At 43.0% G+C, this 5,794-nt stretch overlaps 1 protein-coding gene across 1 annotated transcript in view; it reads left to right on the forward strand.

Moving 5' to 3' along the window:
* The window catches only part of Ambra1 (autophagy/beclin-1 regulator 1), a 170,100-nt gene that overhangs the window by 130,153 nt on the left and 34,153 nt on the right, over positions 1-5,794 (forward strand). The gene's annotated exons all lie outside the window — the stretch shown is intronic.

The following is a 5,794-nucleotide window of genomic DNA, read 5'->3' on the forward strand; positions in this document are numbered from 1 at the left end:
GGTTTTCTAGTGGTTTATTGGAGATAAGAGTCTCACAGACTTTCCTGCCCGGGCTGGCTTTGAACCGAGATCCTCAGATCTCAGCCTCCTGAGTAGCTAGGATTACAGGCGTGAGCCACCGGTGTCCGGCATGGTTTTTTTCTTTCTTGCTATTGTTTCTAACATATATTTATAAGGTACCATGTGATTTTTTTGTTGTTGTTGCTTTATATGTTCCTCCCCCATGATATAACCCTTGTTATCACTGTATTTGATGTTGGTATAATTTGGGGAGGGGAAGGGAAAAAACAAAATATTTAAATAGGGATACAGGTTGACCCATTGCAACGAGATGTACAAGACACTATGTCAAAAAAAACTAACTTTACAATTTAGGCAGGTGGGGGGGTAGAGGGAGGAGGAGGAGCATGTAGTTCTGGAGGTGGGATGGAAGGGAAAAACAAAGGAGGCAACAATGCTTGATAAGAAATGTACTCATTACCTTGGTCATGTAACAGTAACCCCTCTGTACAGTATTTTCACAATAAAAAACTTACTTAAAAAAAAAAAGAAATGCAGTGGAGAGCAGGTGCCAGTGGCTCATGCCTATAATTCTAGCTACTTAGGAAGCTGAGACCTAGAAAATCAAAGTTTGATACTGTCTGGGGCAGAAAAGTCAGTGAGACTGTTTCCAATTAACCAGCAAAAGAAGTATGGCTCAAATGGTAGCACTCCAGCCAAGCAAGCAAAGTAGGAGTATGAGGCTAAGTTCAAACCCCAGTTCTAGCACAAACAAACGAAAATAATAGATAAGTGGTATATGGCAGGCCACTACAAGGGATGTGACTGGTGCCTTGAGGCTGGTGTGCCTACAGTGTCATTTGGAGATCTGGTCTTCTGCTGAAATCAGAAGGGTCGGAGATAGCCAAGAGGAATTTTTTTTTCTGCTTATAAACTCCCTTGGGTTTTTCAAATTAGTATCTAATCCATTTGCAAAAGCATTACAATTGCTAATTGTTCCCATGGCCTCATCTGGTCATCCAACAAAAGGCTATCCATTGATCTTTGTACAAGGTGTTTGTTTATAATTTATGGAGTTTGATAGGATGGCTGAGCCATCTGTTCTTCCAGGCATCAGTATTTCTCCCCTTATTTACTGCTAGGGCATTTTCACTTGGAAGTAATTTTTTTCCTACTTCTTTCTCTCTCTCCCTACCTCATTTTTGGTGGTACTGGAATTTGAAATCAAAGCCTCACACTTGCTAGGTAGGTATTCTACCAGTTGAGCCATGCCCCTTGTCCCCTTTGAATTTTTTTTGGTTGATCATGAGGCTTGAACTCTGGGCCTAGATGCTGTCCCTCAGCTCTTCAGCTCAAGGCTAGTGCTCTACCACTTGAGCCACAGTGCCACTTCCAACTTTTTCTGCTTATGTGGTGCTGAGGAATTGAACCCAGGGTCTCAAGCATGCAAGGCAAGCACTCTACCATTGAGCCACCTTCCCAGCACCTCCCCCCGCATTGAATTTTTGAGTGTCTTGTTATGTAACCTAGACTGGCCTCCAATCACAATCCTCCTCTCAGCTTCCCAAATGTTGAGATTATAGGCATGTGCCACCATTCCCATTTGATAATCATTTCTAATTAGGAGGAATTACATTGAAGAATCTGGAACATGATTCTTTGATGTCTCCTGCATCTCTTTTCTTTCCTATCCTTTATTCCCTCTTAGCTGTCCAGGTAACTACCCCATCATCCTTGCCAAGTACGTTTTCCTCTAAGTGAAAGCCAGATGCTGAGCTCTCAAGTTTGGTCCATAGTTACAGCATCAGCTACACCTGGAACTTTATTGAAAATGTAGATTCTCTGGCTGGGTCCAGCATTATGTTTTAGAAAGCACTCCTGGTGATTCTCATGCTTGCTGTAGCTTGCTTGCTATAGCTGGTGAACTGCCATGACAAGGTAAGGTAAGGGAATAAGAAAGATCTCTAATAATGTGAGCTCAGTGTCTGGCTACATCTCTTCCTATTCAGTCTCTCCTTCCTCTTCTTCTCTTCCCTCTTCTTTCTTATCCTTATTTCTCCTTCCCACTCCATATCCCTCCACTCCCCGCCTCTTCTCTCCGCCTCCTCTCCTTAACATTAGTATTGAATTTTAAAGGATAAATTAATTATCCTTTGTCTGGTTTTTTTTTTTTGCCAGTCCTGGGGCTTGAACTCAGTGCCTGGGCACTGTCCTTGAGCTTCTTTTGCTCAAGACTAGCTCTCTACTACTTGAGCCACAGCATCACCTATGGCTTTTTCTGTTTGTATAGTACTAAAGAATCAAACTCAGGGCTTCATGCATGCTAGGCAAGCATTCTACCACCAAGCCCCATTCCCAGCCCAGTGTGCTAGTCTTGAGACAAAAAAGCTCTGGGAAGCTGGGCACTGATGGCTCACGCCTGTCATTTTAGCTACTCAAGAAGCTGAGATCTGCTGGGTGCCTGTGGCTCACACCTGTAATCCTAGCTACTCAGGAGCTGAGATCTGAGGATCGAGGTTCAAAGCCAGCCCGGGCAGGAGAGACCGTGAGACTCCTATCTCCAATAAACAACTAGAAAACTGGAAGTGGCGCTGTAGCTCAAGTGGTAGAGTGCTCACCTTGAGCTGAAGAGCTGAGGGACAGCGCCCATGACTGACAAAAAAAAGAAGCTGAGATCTGCCATGCGCCAGAGTCTCATGACTATAATCCTAGCTATTCAGGAGGCTGAGATCTGAGGATTGAGATTCAAAGCCAGCCTAGTCAGGAAATTCCATAAGACTCTTATCTCCAATGAAACACCAGAAAACCGGAAGTGGCACTGTGGCTCAAGTGGTAGAGTGCTCACCTTGAGCTGAAGAACTCAGGGATAGCTCCCAGGCTCTGAGTTCAAGCCCTAGGATCAGCAAGAAAGAAAGGGGGAAAAGGAGAGATGCAAAGAGATTATAAGCATACTGCCCAGTGATCTCTGTAATGGACCTACCAAATTATCATATACCTTCCACATCCCCTTCCTTAAAGCAGCAGTGCAATTCTAGGTTACTAACTGTTGGAGAAGATTTTTGCCTTCTCTTTTTCATTGTCATTTGCATGTCTGTCTGAGATCAGTGCTATAACCAGGAGCTGTTGTGAAACTGGGTGGAGTTAGATAAATAGAGCAAAATTTAGGAAATGGTCAATGACGAAATCATCATAAAACAATACAGTCAACTTTGCAGTGGTCTAGAATTGCAGCTGACAAAATGCTTTTGGCCCTACCAACCAGCTTCTCATGAGTTTTGAGCTAAAATTTCTAGAAGGAAACCACATTTGCACTCTTCTCCACACCTCTTATTTCCATAACCAGTTAATTGCTTTTTTTCATATTGGTGGTTAGCTTTGAGGGTTATTTTCAGCTTCTGTATTTGACCAAAATGTATGTTAACACAAGAGATATATCTGAGTAATCACTGTACATTTATGGAACATTAAGTGTAGATAAAATGCTAACTGTAAAACTGACTTAATGGCTAGGAATGTGGCTTAGGGATAGAGTGCTTGCCTAGCATGCGTTATGCCCTGTGTTCAATTCCTCAGTACCACTTAAACAGAAAAAGCTGGAAGTGGTGCTGCAGCTCAAGTGGTATAGTACTAGCTTTAAGCAAAAGAAGTTCAGGCCCCTGAATTTAGGCCTCGGGACTAGCCCCCCAAAAAAAGAAAAAAGAAAAAAAAGCTGACTTAAAAGTCCAGAGACGGGCTGGGAAGGTGGCTCCGTGGTAGAGTGCTTGCCTTGCATGCATGCTGCCCTGGGTTCAATTCCTCAGCACCATATAACCAGAAAAAGCCAGAAGTGGTGCTATGGTTCAAGTGGTAGTATGCTAGCCTTGAGCAGAAGAGCTGAGGGACAGCGCCCAGGCCCAGAGTTCAAGCCCCACAACCAACAACAACAACCCAAAAAAAAAAAAAAAAGTCCATAGAGTCCCATTGCATTCTTTATTTTCATGCCTTACTAGTTTTGATTACTTTCTTTCCCTGTGTTTGATGATTAGACTCTTAATTGTTCATTTCTTTTTAGCTTTTCTGAGGGTTGTGCCAACCTCAAGGCTAGAAAAACAAGATGAATTCATTTCTGAAGCCTCCTCAATTCCTGGATTCCATATCCCCATATCGTGTTGATCCAGAGAAGTAGGAAGAGATTGTCATATTTTTGGCAAAGGGCTTGGGACCCTGTGTCAGGAGCATACGGTCCCAGTACTCACTGGATAAATCTAGCCATACAGGCTAGATAGAGCAGATGGTGGGTTGGGAGTTGAGCAGCAGAGAGGCCTAATGGTGATAGCAATGAGTATTTGGATGTCATTATTTTATTAGTTAGCAAACAGAGCCATCCTTGTAGTCCCTCCTCGGTTTTATGTGTAATGGTACTGTAGGTGTCAGCCCCTGAGAATTGGCACAACCTAATCAATGTGTCTGTATCATTTTTTATCGACTCTGTCATCTCTGTAGCTTCATTAGCAACATGTAGGGAAAGGGGAACAAGCATAGAGCTTTACAGATTACTCTGAGTTCCTGGCCCTATAAATACTGAAAAGGCAATTCTTGTTTTCCTGGGACTGAAATCCTAGGGAAACCTGCCCTTGACTTCTCAGTCATGTATGGCTTAGGGAAATAGTAGCCTGAATCTAGTCATGGCAGCTTAGCTTGGCTTTTTTTTTTTTTAACCGCCATAATAGTGGACTTCTTCAAATATAAGAATGAATAGAAAGTTGCTTTGCATGCCATAGATCAAAATGAGACAAAAGAGAAAGGGTGCTTGGCCTGTTTAAATGTGTTATATTCTGTTTGTGCCCTAATGTGGGCCTTCTTGTTCCAGCCTCACTTTAAGAACAAACCACTTTGTCTCTGCAGAACATCACACAATTGGACTTTGAGGAGGGGGTCAATGAAATCCAAAACCAGCCCACTATAGTCTTACTGCTGGCTAATATCTCCTTATTTCTGTCACATGTAGTATAGTGGATAGATTCTCCTCCTGAACAGACATGCCTCTAGTCCCCCCTCCATTCCAGCTACTTCAGCAGCTTAGCCTGTTACTCACTGACTCTGGACTTTATTCTCAGACAAGGGCTACCTGGGAACATTGGATTACAATGTGGAAAAAGCATACAGCATCATGAAAAAGATCAAAAGACCCCAGCTGTCCAACCAGGGCAGGATCTTTCCTGTTTATCCTCTCTTTATGGAGTTAGATATTAGTATTCACAAAGAGAAAGTGAAATTCAAATTTCTAAAGTGACTTCTCTGATCACATAGCAGGTGTTGAGTAGGATTCCTGGTCTAGGAAAGCTGTACCTGAACACATACATACCCCCCTTTTTTACTCAGTGGGATTGTTCCATCATTTTATTTTGATCTTTTGGTCAATAACAGCTGTTAAATGACCCTCCAGGAAAATTTGTAGTAATGTTCTGTCTAAGCTCTCAAATGATGTCTCCTAAGTGTGAACTGAAATCCAGCTGGTGGTGTGGAGGTGTGGACTGCCCTGTCCCCATCTCTACTAATGTAGTAGAAGAGCCATCTACTGCCTGTTTCCTGATCCCTGACATTTTAGTTTGAATGACAAGGCATCCTATAGCATTTCTAGACAGGGTCCACACTCTTAAAAAGGCCACAAAATTTCTCTTTTTTTTTTTGTTGGTCGTGGGGCTTGAACTCTGAGCCTGGGCGCTGTCCCTCAGCTCTTCAGCTCAAGGCGAGCGCTCTACCACTTGAGCTACAGCGCCACTTCCAGTTTTCTGGTGGTTTATTGGAGATAGGA

This window comes from Dipodomys ordii, unplaced genomic scaffold, assembly GCF_000151885.1.
Source record: "Dipodomys ordii isolate 6190 unplaced genomic scaffold, Dord_2.0 Scaffold125, whole genome shotgun sequence".
NCBI lineage: Eukaryota > Metazoa > Chordata > Mammalia > Rodentia > Heteromyidae > Dipodomys > Dipodomys ordii.